Source organism: Lytechinus variegatus, chromosome 2, assembly GCF_018143015.1.
Source record: "Lytechinus variegatus isolate NC3 chromosome 2, Lvar_3.0, whole genome shotgun sequence".
Classification (NCBI taxonomy): Eukaryota; Metazoa; Echinodermata; class Echinoidea; order Temnopleuroida; family Toxopneustidae; genus Lytechinus; species Lytechinus variegatus.
The window spans coordinates 4351177-4365991 of record NC_054741.1 but is presented as its reverse complement, the minus strand read 5'-3'; positions in this window follow the sequence as shown (position 1 = coordinate 4365991).

Sequence of the window (14815 nt, the reverse complement as noted above, 5' to 3'; positions counted from 1 at the left end):
AGTTTTATTCTCCCGAACATGTGGTACTACCGTATATTGTTTTAACATTTTATGGTTCACAGTCAAGTTGGTCCTTATTGCCAATTTTGTAAAAAAATGAAATATTGTTAAATTCAAACAACTCAAAACAAAATAATCAGTGAGTGGTGACATCGTTGACTCTTTTATTTAAATGTCACTGGGCTATGGATTTTAAACTGACGTAACTTTCTTATTTTACATCCGATTTTGATGAAATATTCAGCGTTGTATTTGCTTTATTTTTCTCTATTTATTCGAATCAACATTCTGGAGTGCAATTGACCTTTATACGGAACCACTGAGAAGAAAAAAATATTTTTAGCTGAAAAGGGGGTTCCACACATGAGTAGATATAAATAAATAATGATAATAAATTGATCGGGATAAAAAAATTACTAACGCTATATACATGAATTCAGGCTTTAAACTTATAGCTTTAACCATCAGAACTCTCTATTTCTGACAAAGCTGTTGAGAACAAAGGTCTCATAATATTCCTTTAATACGCATTTCTCCCGTCTTTTAGAACTATCTGCAACGATCATCGTGACTGGTCACTTAACTGAAAATGACAGGGGAATATTTGTTGCAGATCTTCAAAAATTAAACTTCACTCGAATCCCATCATCCAGTAAGCCTCGCTACCTATCCTATGATTCTATCGATATGAAGATCTATTGGACTGACAACTCGGACAGGATAATTTATCGAGCTAATGTGAACGGAACAAACATGGAGAGATTCACCACATCCACATGTCACGGTATGATTAGCCTATATAATCTAGGCGGATGCTGCAGTTATTGTCTTTGCTGTTATAAGCTGAACGCATGCAAGCGATACGTCTGATCTGACAAAGACTACGCATTGCATTGATTATGGCTACGTGGCTTTGCAGCCACGAGTGCGTAGTCTTCGCCAGATCAGACGTATTGCGTGCGTTCAGCATAACAGCAAAGACAATAGCTGCAGCCTCCGCCTAGATTATAGGCTACGGTATGATCTGATGATGGGGAAAAATAGTCAATCATGACTTATTGCCAAATAATAACCAGCCTGAAAGTCGAGCGTAGCGAGCTTTTTTCAGAGCCAAAGTAGACCTAGTCTACTATGCAGACTCGTTGAATAAGCTGAGGTACACACACTGCAGATGTGGGTCTACATTAATATAGACTAGGTTGGAGGAGTGCAACATTTTCTAAAATATATACCACTTTAAATCGTTCTACCCAACACTTTATGTTGGATTCAGCTTTATACAAGGTACGTTGGATGTAACATTTGGAAAAGGTTGTCACTCCTCCAACCTTTCAAATATTGATTTTGACATTCGAATTTTTTGAAAATGAACTCCAAATATAATCAAGTATATTGTACACTATTTATATAATATATAAAATAGAGAGAGTGAAAATGTCGGCTCTATCAGCCAAATAATATTTTTTTGTTAATAATCATTATTGTTATTGTTATCTCAGGAGGGAGTATTGCTATTGCCGAGACATCTCGCACCCTCTACGTTGCACATAGACTGTGTCCAGCTGATCATGCCGTTAATGTTAATACTAAAATAAATATAACATCGGTGTCCATTGATGGAGAGAGCTCGGTTTCTAGTCCAAGTCATCAGCTCTTCTATCTAAGGTCGGAAACCGGCTATTCAACTGAGAAGCCACCGTTTCTTGAAGTGGATGAAGAAGAGGGGTGAGTCGTAGTCCGTTTTAGATGTTCAAATCCTGACATACAGACGTTTTGAGGTGTAATTGAGGACCCAGTGGTTAAGGGCATGATGACCTCCCTTCTGATCTTGGCCGCCGTTTGCATGATCGCGCCGAAATTTGGCACGCACATTCTTTACCACATAAACTACAAGCAAGTATAAAAAGAGAAATCTGTAAATATTTTTTTTTATTTATTATGAATGAAATATGCAAATTTACTCGTGAAAAATATTATTTTCAAATTTAACACCCAATTTCACTTTTTCCAACGGAAGCCATCTTTGTAATCTAATCTAAAGGTTTCCACGAAGAAATATTGCGGAAGCCAAGTATTTCTTTGTTTTAAGAATTTCTCATGTATTTCCTTGCTTTTTCATCTATTTTTTATTGTTTATTTCAATGGAAATTATTACAGACCATGCATTTAACAACTAAATTAAACCCTAAATCGATTAAGCAGACTGATTAGAAACATAACTACAATATTTATGAATTTCATCTCCCAATGACTTTAATGAGCCATTTTCGGCATGACATTGTCTCGTAAAAAGTCACGTGGCTTCGCAATGCTATACCCGTTTGTTGCAAATTCGGTCTCAAAAGGCCGCGAGACTTTAACAAAAGTCATTAAATTTTGCAGCGCTGTCTCTTTGTGTTTCAGAATATCGCGCAAATGACCCCTTTAGGGTTAATGAAGAGTGAATCCCAGAAATCAGGGAACCTCGAAGTTTGCTGTTTTGTTCTGAGGAGGACCCCTTCCGAAAAATGCCTCCATAGTTGGCCTCCCCCTCCTATCGGGGAAGAAAAAAAGCGAGAGAAAAAGAGGAAAGACATGAGAAAAAAGAAGAGCCAACTTAACTAGAAGAAAACAGAAACACAGGTTTATGGAACAAATTGGAAAATGTGAAACTAATCCAGGACAGCATGTCTTTTATGTGAGATAATTATCCTTTTCAAGAGGATTAAATGGCACTAAAAATATTCTGTTCTCAAGTGTACACAAATTAAAACAAATCTGCTCGGGCTTCAAGTTTTCATTATTTTGTACCTGAGATGTGCATCATGATTGTGGGGCATTTTGTTAATGATATAACCAAAAATGTTTTGAATATTCCGCTGTTAGGTCTGAATCTATGAAATACCACTATCCCCCCCCCCCCCGAAAAAATCCAGGGGCCGTATTCTAAAAAATGTCTTAGAGTTATATTTTTGTATCTTAGAGTTACAATAAAATCCGTATTCCGAAAATTATTGTACCCTTTTTTGTATATTTTTCTTGCAACATTCGCTGGGTGCGTACCGTGTTTAGACGTGCTTTTGGTTCAGAACAGAACAAAAAGTCGATGCAGAATCGGCTCGCGTGGCAAAAATGGGCAAAAATCTGAAATGATCCGAGCGCACCAACAATATGTACGTCAGAATACAGATGGTGCAAAATTTCCGATTCTGCACCGAGAGTCGATGCAAGTTAATCGCGTTTACACAATTGCGTTCACCATAGTATATGACTTGTTTGATATTCTGCCAAATGAAATAATAATAACAAATAACAAAAAAAAGCCGATTCTGCATCGGCTCGCGGTTCTGAACCTCGAGCCGATGCAGCGTATTGAATTTAAAACCGGCGCATAAATACACCTATGCGCAAGATAACATATCGAGAATAAAGCTATTCTAAAAAATTCGCTTATCTTTGCGTTTGGTTAACTTTCTTGCAAAATGCAAGAAAATTTACAAGAGGTAGGAGGCTATTGTAACTTATTGTTGCATGCGATATTTTTCCGTCTGCAATAATTATTTCTTGCTGCATCCCGCAAGAATATCATGTTTTACAAAAGGAGACATTTCAAAGAAATTATAACGACGGATTGTTAGACTTTTCAGCAATTGAAAATTATGGACCTCCCGGTTCCCCAGATGCATTAGGTAGCTATAATGTACACGATGGCTACAAGGATGAACACGGATTATTATCCGCCCGTGTACTCCGGGATGAAAAATTGAACATGTTCAATTTTTCTCCCTGCTTTGCCGGCAGGGGCGCAGGAAGCGGGGGGGGGGGCAGGGGGGGGCACTTGCCCACCCCCAATAAAATTTTGGGGGGCAAAACGAGATTTTGCCCCCCCAACGTGCCCCCCTGAAAGATGAAAAATGATAAATTATTTAAGGACAAAAGTAAATGAAGGCACTTTTCTGCCTGAAAATTGTCATTTCCATTGTCAAAAATGAAAATTTTGCCCCTGACGGGGCAAATACATTATCATAGTAAGCCTCGCGTCTTTTGACGAACAGTTCCTCTGTGAAACATAGCTTTGATAAGCCCCCTTTCCATCTTATTACAGTGTGATAACGTTTAACCTTTTAATGAATACATTTCAGACTAAAAGCGAATGGCAAATTGATAGTGGTCCATCAATGATTAGGTTTATAATTCTATGATGCTGGCTGTGTCGTCTAACAAACGCGCGGTCGCCCAGAAACGCTCAGACCGGACCCGATATCACTAACGCGCGTGAACACTAGTTACTCGAGCAAGATGTGGAATCTATGTCATAGCTGTCAAGCCCAGAAACCATAACATCTCGAGAAACTTGTTTCAATTATTTCATTTTCAACTAAATATGAATTGAGTTAATACAGTGATAACAAGAGAGCGGTGTTGGCTCAGTCGGTAACGCGTCTGCCCGTCGAAGTCGAACCAAAGATCGTAGGTTCGAGTCCACCCTGGGCAAATGACTGAAGTCAGTGCGTTGTGTGTAAACGTCTCTCCCATGTTTCATAGATGCAGGCTATGTTACAATGGAAAACACTCCGTCCCTCGGATAGGACGTTAAATGGAGGCCCCGTGTAGAGGAGAGTCACCACCCTTGCACGTTAAGAACCCACTGCACTATTCGTATAGGGGGAAACCCCGGTGTCGAGGTCCACCTGCACCCCCCCCCATCAGTTATATCGGGAGGAGAGACCTGTGGATCACCTTTTCGCCTCCCAGGCACAGGTGACGCCAAACAAATAATAATAACAATTCAGCGCCCTAAAGAAAATACCAAGGTCATTCCAACTCAATATAGACATGTTATCAGAAAATTACACTCAGAATAATCATGTGTAGAGGATTATAATTTATTATTTGTAAAAATGGTGAATCCCACTCGAAAGCAACTTAGAGATAATGTTTAGACATGAAAAACTAAAATCATCTGTGAAAGTGTCTTCTTGACCGGACTCATATTATCCGAGATATGAATAAAAATGTAAAGAATATAAAAGAAAAAAAAGCGTTACAGTACTGCTCTACTATATAAAAAAAATCTTAAGATATTTTCACATATTTTCCTCTATTTCTTTTCATTGGCATGATTGGAAGGCGTTTTGTCTGATACTATTTCAGCTCATATATAGCACTTATATATGTATTTTAGATTCCAAAACTTCTTCCCATTACCTGTTACTAATCAGATCGAGATGGCAGCTATGTTCTCTGGTTCATCCCAGCTTTTGTTATTCATGGACGTTTGCAAAAATAAAAAAAAAACAACCCGGGAGTGGGTGGGGCTGCAAGACCTAAATTTTCGAAGAAACGTAAGAGCGAGGGGATTTGTGATGGGGGAGCTTTTGCATTTTCTAGAATAAAATTGAAGGATTTCGTGCACACTTTTGGTGAATTTTGTGAATTTTGCCCTCTCGATCGGCGGCCCCGGCTCGTACGGTCATGTTTGTCATCTTAAAGTCTTTAAAAGGCCTATATAACATTGGTTTGAAACAATTTCGTTTGCAATAAGGCTCGTAATTTGCTGGAACTGCGACCCTGGTCATGAAGAAACACCAGGCTGGGTCAGAAGGGAGGAAACAGAAGGAGCAAAAAGAACTCCAAGACTGTTTAATTCTCAAGAAATTCATTTTTGAATGCACTTAGAAACGCAACTTTTATACTGAATTTTTACACAAAATCCTTACCGGGGGGGGGGGGTGGGGGTCCCATAGCCTCTCCCGCTCGATCGCTTCGGTATCTCACGCTGTCAAAAATATTGTGCCCCCTTCGGGATTTTGCCCCCCCCCAAAAAAAAAAAAAAAAATGAAAGTGTTCCGGCGCGCCTGTTTGCCGGTACATCAAGGATGGCGCCGGATGAGTAGCCAGTGTGTACGCAGGAGTAATACCTGACTGTACACCTTCCGTGAAGGTGTAAAAAGGGCTTTATGGGCACCTGCTTATTGTAAACTTGTAATTGACAAAATTTCCTTTATAACAAGGCCTATCAGAAAACTCGTTCCACAAAATAGTATCAAACAAAACTGATAGAAAAACACGTTGAAGTCTTAAAACAGTAATCTAGCTGCCCCTTTTGTCTCGCCATAATAGCAGAAGCGAGACAATAAGGGCAGTGGGGCACTCAGTATTTTTTAAAAATTGAAATCATGACCAAGGTTGAGGTTTTTATGTCGTAGCTTTGAGAGTAAAAGAGCCTTCTTCATTAAATATTAAACTATTATATACATTTTGAACTTCAACAAGAACGATATGATTTGTATATATATATATATATATATATATATATATATATATATATATATATATATATATATATATATATATATATATATATATATATTGTTTTTTAGGAAACCTTCAATAACAAGTTTTGCTTTCCAGAAGATTCCTATTTCATTTCAAAATGTCATATTATATTTTGCTTTACTTTGTAACTTTGTTGAAATTTTGGAATGAATAAATTCGTTATCAATCAATCAAAACTTGACTGTAATGTCAATCAAGAGTTCCTTATTCGACATTTAATTACGCTTGCCCTTAAAATCATGCGACATAGATTTTCATGTACACGCATGATAAGGGACTTTCCATGCAGGGATGGCATTTCAACTCATAGACGTTTGAAATGTTTGGGAGGTGTTGGCAATCTTTTATTGTCATTTGAATATGAATCATCTTTTTTCTGTTTTTTAGATTTCTGTACTTGTTAATGGATAGCAGCATCAAGCGCATATCTCTTACTTCAAATTTGATTCATAGCAGCATGACATATTCCTACGCCAAATCCATTAATCCCAACGGATTTAGCATTGATCTCAGCCGTAAGTATAATCATCAAAATAAAAATAACGATACCACTACAAATAAAAAAAAACTATATGGTTCTTTTTGATACATGTCATCATGATTTATTGGCCTACTTTATTGTTGCGTATAGTGGACAGGAACCCTATACTGTATAGGTATTATTGTTGATCTTGTTGGTGATAGTCCACGTTGTTGATCCCTGCAACAATTTACGTCACAATTACTGGATTACTTCATACATATAGATATATAAATATGAATATAAATATATATATATATATATGCTTTGATTGCTAATAAACTTATTGGCAATCAAAGCATTATCTTCAACATTATTTTGTTACCTTACAGAAGCCAATACGTGAAACTTTAAGATATATATATATATATATATATCCAAACCACTCCACAGCTAACAAATAATGCTTGCGATTAAATTTTAAATTCATGTTATATCTTCTTTATTCTGGGCATTTGCTAAATAAGTCCACTTCATCCATATTGACCTTTTTGCTTACAATATTGGAAAAACAATATTCCCTTTCAAAATCGGCTTGGATGGTAGAGAGCATGACAGTTAAGTATTATTGGATGTATGGAGAACATGGTTTTAGTAAATGCATTTGAAAGAGATGTCATTAAAAAAAAGAATGTGCATTGGAATTAAATTGAAAAATTGTATACATTCAAGTGACATTAGCGATTTTTTTTGCAATCGCGACCAGAACAACGAAAATTGCAAATAAGTCGCTTGTCAAAAGTCCAGGAAGAAACAGCTGTTTTGATTCTTTTTTTTTTTACAAAGTTTGCTTAAACATAAAGGGGCTTTAACAATAAATATTCTAAGTTGTAGAATCTGGCCCTGATGCGATTGCAAAAAAACTCCTTTAATTAACCTTTCACATCTTTCCCAATATTTGTCTGACCAATAATATGCTTTTCATATTTTTTACCTTTTCAACATAATCCATTTCCTTTAAGAATAACAAACCAATACCTTTGTCAACTTTAATCATTTCAGTTGGCGATAGTATATTTGTTTATCTCTTACCTGTGATTTCTTTGTTTTGACAGGGAATCCACGACGCATGTTTTTATGTGACTATAAGAATAAAAAAAAAGGACCATCAGAAATTTTTTATATGGACATACCGACAACTTTGGACGAAAACACTCCAAATGTTTTACAAGTTGTCCGGGTGGACGTGTTGGAAGTCGATCCGGGATTCTCAGGAAGACTCCGAGATATCGCCTACTTCAAAGACAGTATCTACTGGACGAGCAGGGACCCCACAGGAATCGCCGTCATGAATAACTACGATCAAGATGATCCGTCATTCAATATCAGAAAACTTGATCAGTTTAAGAACCTCACTCGTCTGCTCATCATTGACCATCATGAGCCTTGGCCTACTGAACAAAACAATAGTCAGACAAGCCTATAGAGCCTTTAAGGGAATGCTGACCGAGGAGATCCGACGAGTGCGAGCCCCTTCCTCCGACTAATTTCTGCATTAGTATGTCGAGATTGGCGATACGGCGGACTGAGAAATTCTACTTTCCACATAATTCTGACAATATACAATTAAGCATGAATGTAATTTTAATAGTTTCATAAGATCAGTGGTATACAGTATACTCCTGGAGTTCTCAATAATGCACTGGTTAAACTCCAGAATTGTATATCAGATATAAGACAGTGGATGATAGTGAGCTAAAACTAAATGACAAAAACTGAATTCTTTTTTGCGGCCTCTACTTTTAACTTGCGCAATCTTCCAAATGTTCAACTTGATGTTGATGGCACACTCATTAGACCATCAGAAAAAATAAGAAACCTTGGTGTCATATTTGATTCCCGCATGTCAATGTCGTACCATATCTCTCATATATTATGTAGCACAGCCACTTTTTATTAAAGGAACATTTCTAGAATTAGAAGGTTCATTGACCAGTCTGCCTGTCACATTGCTGTTCGTTCATTGGTTCTGTCTCGCATCGATTATTGCAATGGGCTCCTTTCTACAATTTCCTCTAATCAATTAATCCGTATTCAACGACTACAAAATTTGGCAGCACGATTAATTTTACAGGTTTCCCGAGATCATTCTTGCCAACCACTCTTCACTGAGAATTACGTTCAAATTACTCTTGATTGTCTACAAAACACTGAATAAACAGGCTCCACAGTACTTAGGTAACTGCTTGAATCTGTATACACCAACTAGAGCACTTATAGGTCGGCCGGTGATCACCTTCACCTCATTAACCCGTACACTATAGCTGGTGACAGAACTTTTACGGTGTCGGCTTCAAAATCCTGGAACGACCTGCATGCCAATAATAATTAGACAGTCTCCAACATTAGCAATTTTCAAAAATTCATTAATAACTCATCTCTTTCGTACTTTGTAGTTATTAAAATATTACATTTAATTAATTCATTGTAAGCGCTTTGGGCCTAATGGGAAAAGCGCAACGCAAATAATAAGTAATAATAATAATAATATACGGTATACATGTATTATCTACTTAGTCATGTCATGTAAAATGTAAACAATGAAATGTATACTTGTATTTTTAATTTTGTAATTCACATGCAATTCAGTTTGATAACTGCATTACATGGAGAATTTTAATAAATTTTCTAATTATCTTTCTTTCTGTCTATCGATTTATCTATCTATCTAATATAAAGATAGATAGATAAATTTCTTTCTGTCCATCGATCTATCTATCTATCTAATATAAAGATAGATAGATAAATAGATAGACAGACAGAAAGATATATAATTAGATAATTTATTAAAATTCTCCACGTATTGCAGTTAACAAACTAAATTGCATGTGAATTACAAAGTTAAAAATACAAGTATACATTTAATTGTTTATCTATCTATCTATCTATCTTGATGCATTATGTAGTTCCAAATTCTCAAAATTCAGTCTCAAGTGATGTATTTAGGTTCTATTTGTTTTTCCTTGTCTCTCTCTTTCTTTCTCATACTATTTTTTTAGAGCGTTAAGAAACTTATCTGTATCTTATCTATATAAACAATGTCAACATTGAGTATTATTATTCGGAAACATAATTGTGTTGACAATATTATTGTCAACACTATTTTTTTTCTTTCAAAACCCAACAGTAATATTGTAACATTTGATAAGGACCAAGGGCGATGACAAGTAAGTCATGTCTGTGTTTTTATGAAATCATGTTCAAATAATGCACTATTTACAAATTATGGTAAATTAGGAGTTTGGTGTGTTTCTTATATACCTTATATTATGGTCAGATATTTGTTTCTCCATCGCTTTCCTTCTTTGAGTAGAATAAGGCCCTCTTTCTAAAATCCATACTTATACAATGTAGACCTACATTCTATGTTCTAGAGTGGTATAAGTTAACATATCCCTATTTTTATAGTATGAATAATAACCATCCTTGCTATAACGCTCAACACTTAATCAGAAGTCTTTAAGCACTCTACACCTCGTGGTGTGTGTGTATATATATATATATATGTATATCTTTCTTTCTTTCAAGCCAATGTTTTTCTCCTATAATGCACTTGTATCCTTATTGATGATATTTTGTACGCTCTATCAATTGAAAATTGATACATTAATTGTGTTGATAATGATTGATGTTTTATTCATGTAGAAACAGCCAGAATGTGAATTTTATTCTTCAAATTCATTTTGTAGATGATTTAAAAAAAATAGTCCATGAATAAAAATAACAATGAGAAAATCTATTTTACTTTGTTGCCTATTCCCCTGTAAAGTCTTTCTCATCAATACTCTATTGCTCTCTTCCTATTTTGATTCTCCTTCTCCTCCCTCTCTCTATAAATGATAATACATGTAGCACCAACAATTTTTTTTGGCATTATAAGACATTGCATAATAATAGATGGTTGATTTACATATATGATTGTGCATATACGATTTTATTGTACAATTTGAAGAACAATGACTTAAAAATCAGTTGCTTAAAGTTTATCAGAGAAAGAAGATCTTATATATATGTGCATTGAAATCGTTCTCATTAAGTACTTTTATTTCAAATGAAATTATAATCTATCAAATATATATAACATTTTGAATAGGTATTAAAACTCAAGAAACTAGTAGAGATTTGGTCTAAAATCTTGTGTAAAAGAAAACAACAAAAACATTTTACCACACAAGATGACAATACAAAATATGAAGGTATGAATGATATAATTTTTTTGAAGAACTTGCAGCATTAATATGTGTCTTAATTCAAAGGAAATTAAATATTTCATAAAGAAGATATCCATATGATAGTCATGATAACAATCACAGCCTCAATTTCTTTGTTAGATTTTGCTAAAGTACTTATTCTCAAGTTATCAACATCTATGGCACAAGTTTGATTTCAAATTTGCTAGAATGCAAGACTCACTGTGTATCAAGTATCAATTAAGGCGTGTATTTGCAGATCGGAAGGGGGGGGGGCATGAAGGAATCAACCACATAATGCTACTCCACAACAATACAAAATAATTGATTTATACATTATGCTTACATGTCGATAACAAACTGAAAATTGTCATTTAAAAAGCGGCTGAGGAGGAAAGTTTGACTAAAAAAATAATAGCAACAGCTTGTATTACTTATTGATTTGGACGAACATGTAAGAGACCTGATTCACCTGTGTCTCTATATATTTACCCCTTGTTTAAACAGATGACATTTCATGTCTTCTTTGTAATTCTTATGATCTTTCACAAAAAATAAAAACACTACAAAATTAAAATATACAGAATTCCATATGAAATGTGATAAATATATACTAACGGATAATGAAATGAATGTGCACAAAATGTATACATCAATATATAATTTCTATCTAAAATGATGATAGGCATTGATCAATAGAGAAAGCACAGTGTAGTGTGAGAAGGTATTAATCATTTCCTTTATTGTTGCTGTAATCAATCTTGCACAACATAATTCTTAGATCATGATTCTTAAAATATAAATATGCTTTTTTATTCAATTTGATCAGACATGATCCATTATCATCTTGTGTGCAATCAGTTAGTCAGCATTTTATGTAATTGCCAAATGGCCTGATTTAGCATTTTGTCTCATTTCTTATTTATGTATATATCCTTTACCCACTTGGTCCAACAACCTTCAGTCTATGCACTGTCATTATGTAAAAAGATGACTATATTCATTTTGTGTAGAGTGACCATAAAAGGTTGAAGAACCACCATGAATGAGGTAAACTATAAACACTAACACAGTCAATCTGGTCAGATTGTTCCAAGAATGAACAGTTACGGTACCTACTCCAGCTGGTATGGGAAGCTAAGAATTCTTAACCAATCAGATCCAAGGGGCAAAGTGATTGACCAGGCATGAGCCAATGATATATTTAGAGAGACAAATGCTTCAAAATTCATTAAAAAATTATTGACCATTAGATGTATGGGGTAAAATTATTATAAATCTAGCTAAAAATTGCAACAGAGACAAATCTTGTCAGAGACAGATACTGCATAAAAGTATTCATAGTTCACCAGAATTCTATATTCAGCAGTCAGTGAATACAACACAGGTGGCCATTTCATAAAGCTATATTCTTAAGAGTGACTTAAAGGACGACTGGTGATTACTTCTTGTGGTAAATGTTATTAACCATTAAACGTTCATTGGTGATCATTTAGCGCACAAGAAAGGATGACCAATTGTTCTTAAAGTCGCTATTAACTTACAAACAGCTTTATGAAACACCCACCTTGTGTGGACAACCTGATTGTCTAGGTCTTAGGATAGTACAGCAAATTGAAATTGTTTTAAATACATAAACTCCAGTTATGTAACAGTTATACATTGTGATTGTGTGATGTTGTGGATATAATATTCTGTGTTTTAATGTGCTAAATATTGTTGTGATACAGTATTCTATGTAACTATGTTCAATATTCATGTTTAATTATGATGTCATGAATGTTAATTATCGTATCCAAGATTGATTGATGCACCACCATCAACTCTAAAATAGTGATCGCTATGAGGAAATAGACATCTGGAAAAGAATATCCCTAATCCTTTATAAGATGTTTAACCGTTTTGATCATGATATATCTATAAATGTTTGGGTTGAACAAATCACTAGAAATGGGTTATATATAATTTGACAGGGTGTTTAGTATTTAAGATCTGTAACTGAGATGAAAGATGGTTTAGGTCTATAAAGAGACGGGGGATGACGCTTGACCAAAAAGTAGTTGTCAAGACACTCAAGCAATAAAACCAATAGTCAAAGAAGAAAAAGTTAGGCATCATTGTTAATTGTTGAATTGTAAAATCTTATACATTTACTTTATATATCTTCATATAATTATATTACGTTTGGAATCTGTTGTAATTGATGTTAGAATAGTAAAGGTTTGCTGAAACCTAACTTAATGTGTGACTTGGTATTCTGTCAACAAGATTACGCGAGACTGTAGGAAAGGACTGCATACCAGCCAGAAGGTTTAGCTCCACACCAGCATTGTGACACATCACAAGGTATAGACACCTTGCTTGCACATTGACTTTAAAATATTCACTTCAAACACAAAATCCTCCTTCGATCTCAAAATACATGAACATGAACAAGTATTATCCCTGTTTTACCCACCCTAAATAATGCCTCGGATATTTCATTCTCATGAAAGTGTGAAAAATACCCTTTACGTGTATCAGGCTGGTGAAGAGCATACCTTTTTTCTCCTGATTTTGGCAATTGTTGAACTTCTCTGACTGAATGTGGGAATGTTGCCCAATTATGAAAAACAATATCCCTTACCAATTTGCAATCAATTGCTGAATAGCAAGTGAAGGTGCAACAAACCAGCATTGTACTGTTAAGGCCACAGCACTCCTTACGATTGGTCTACGACCCAATTTGGAATAAAACCTATTAAAATTTAATGACAATATTGAGACATAGAATATCTTAATGTGTTATGTTCTAAACTTCTGAACGAATACCTATGTTCAAATCTGTGACTATGCTGTCATCCTTATTATTACAAAAAAAAATGAATATCTAGTCGTAATAGCAATCGTACGATTGGCCTTTAGTGCATAAAGGGTTGCCATCATCCAAAATTGTTACATTAGTATCGTTTCAGTTGATTGGAACCTCAAAGAGATCATTAATATTTTCAGAACATGAGCATAATGCCATACATTCCAAAATCGGATCGTGGACCAGTTGTAAGGTGTGCGATGGCCTTAACTGATAGCAATTACAGTGTTATAAATGATGTGGGAAAACAAAGATGACCAACTCTCACTATCAACAATAACCAAAAAATCCTGATGTAGCTCATACTGTTTACCTGTGTGACCCAGTAACTTCTGGTAGCTTGAGAGTAAGAGGGATAACACAAGGAGCAAGTTTAACGATGATTATTCCTCGAAATGCCAGAAGAGATTGAGAACGTGGTGCAAAAGTGGATGCGACTAGACTTGTGCCTAGCTGGAAAATTATTGGGTCACACATCGCTGAACAAGAAAGATTCTCATTCAGTGCACAAAGTGAATGGCAATTTCATGCCATGCGCTACCTCTGGGAACTTTTGGTTAGATTCAATAATGAGAAATGGCAATAAGAATATGAGGCTAAAAATCCATGTCATCAGGTGTTAAATTGAATAGGTTTCATTCTCATGACGTGGGAATATATTGCTTACAAAATAAACAAGACTCATTTTAAATATACACCATTGACATAATTACAAATATTCATAGTTACTAATTTAAATGCCTTGAGTTGATTTTTCAAAGTTTTTGCGAATGTGACCTATAATATCAATTATACTCACACTCACCAATAAGACAAACTATAAACATCACAAATAAAAACATATGTTCATTAGCGAACATATATAAAATCATTTTATTTACAATATAAGAGCATTCTAGGAACTATCCTTATGAGTTATATTTTTTTAGTAAATTA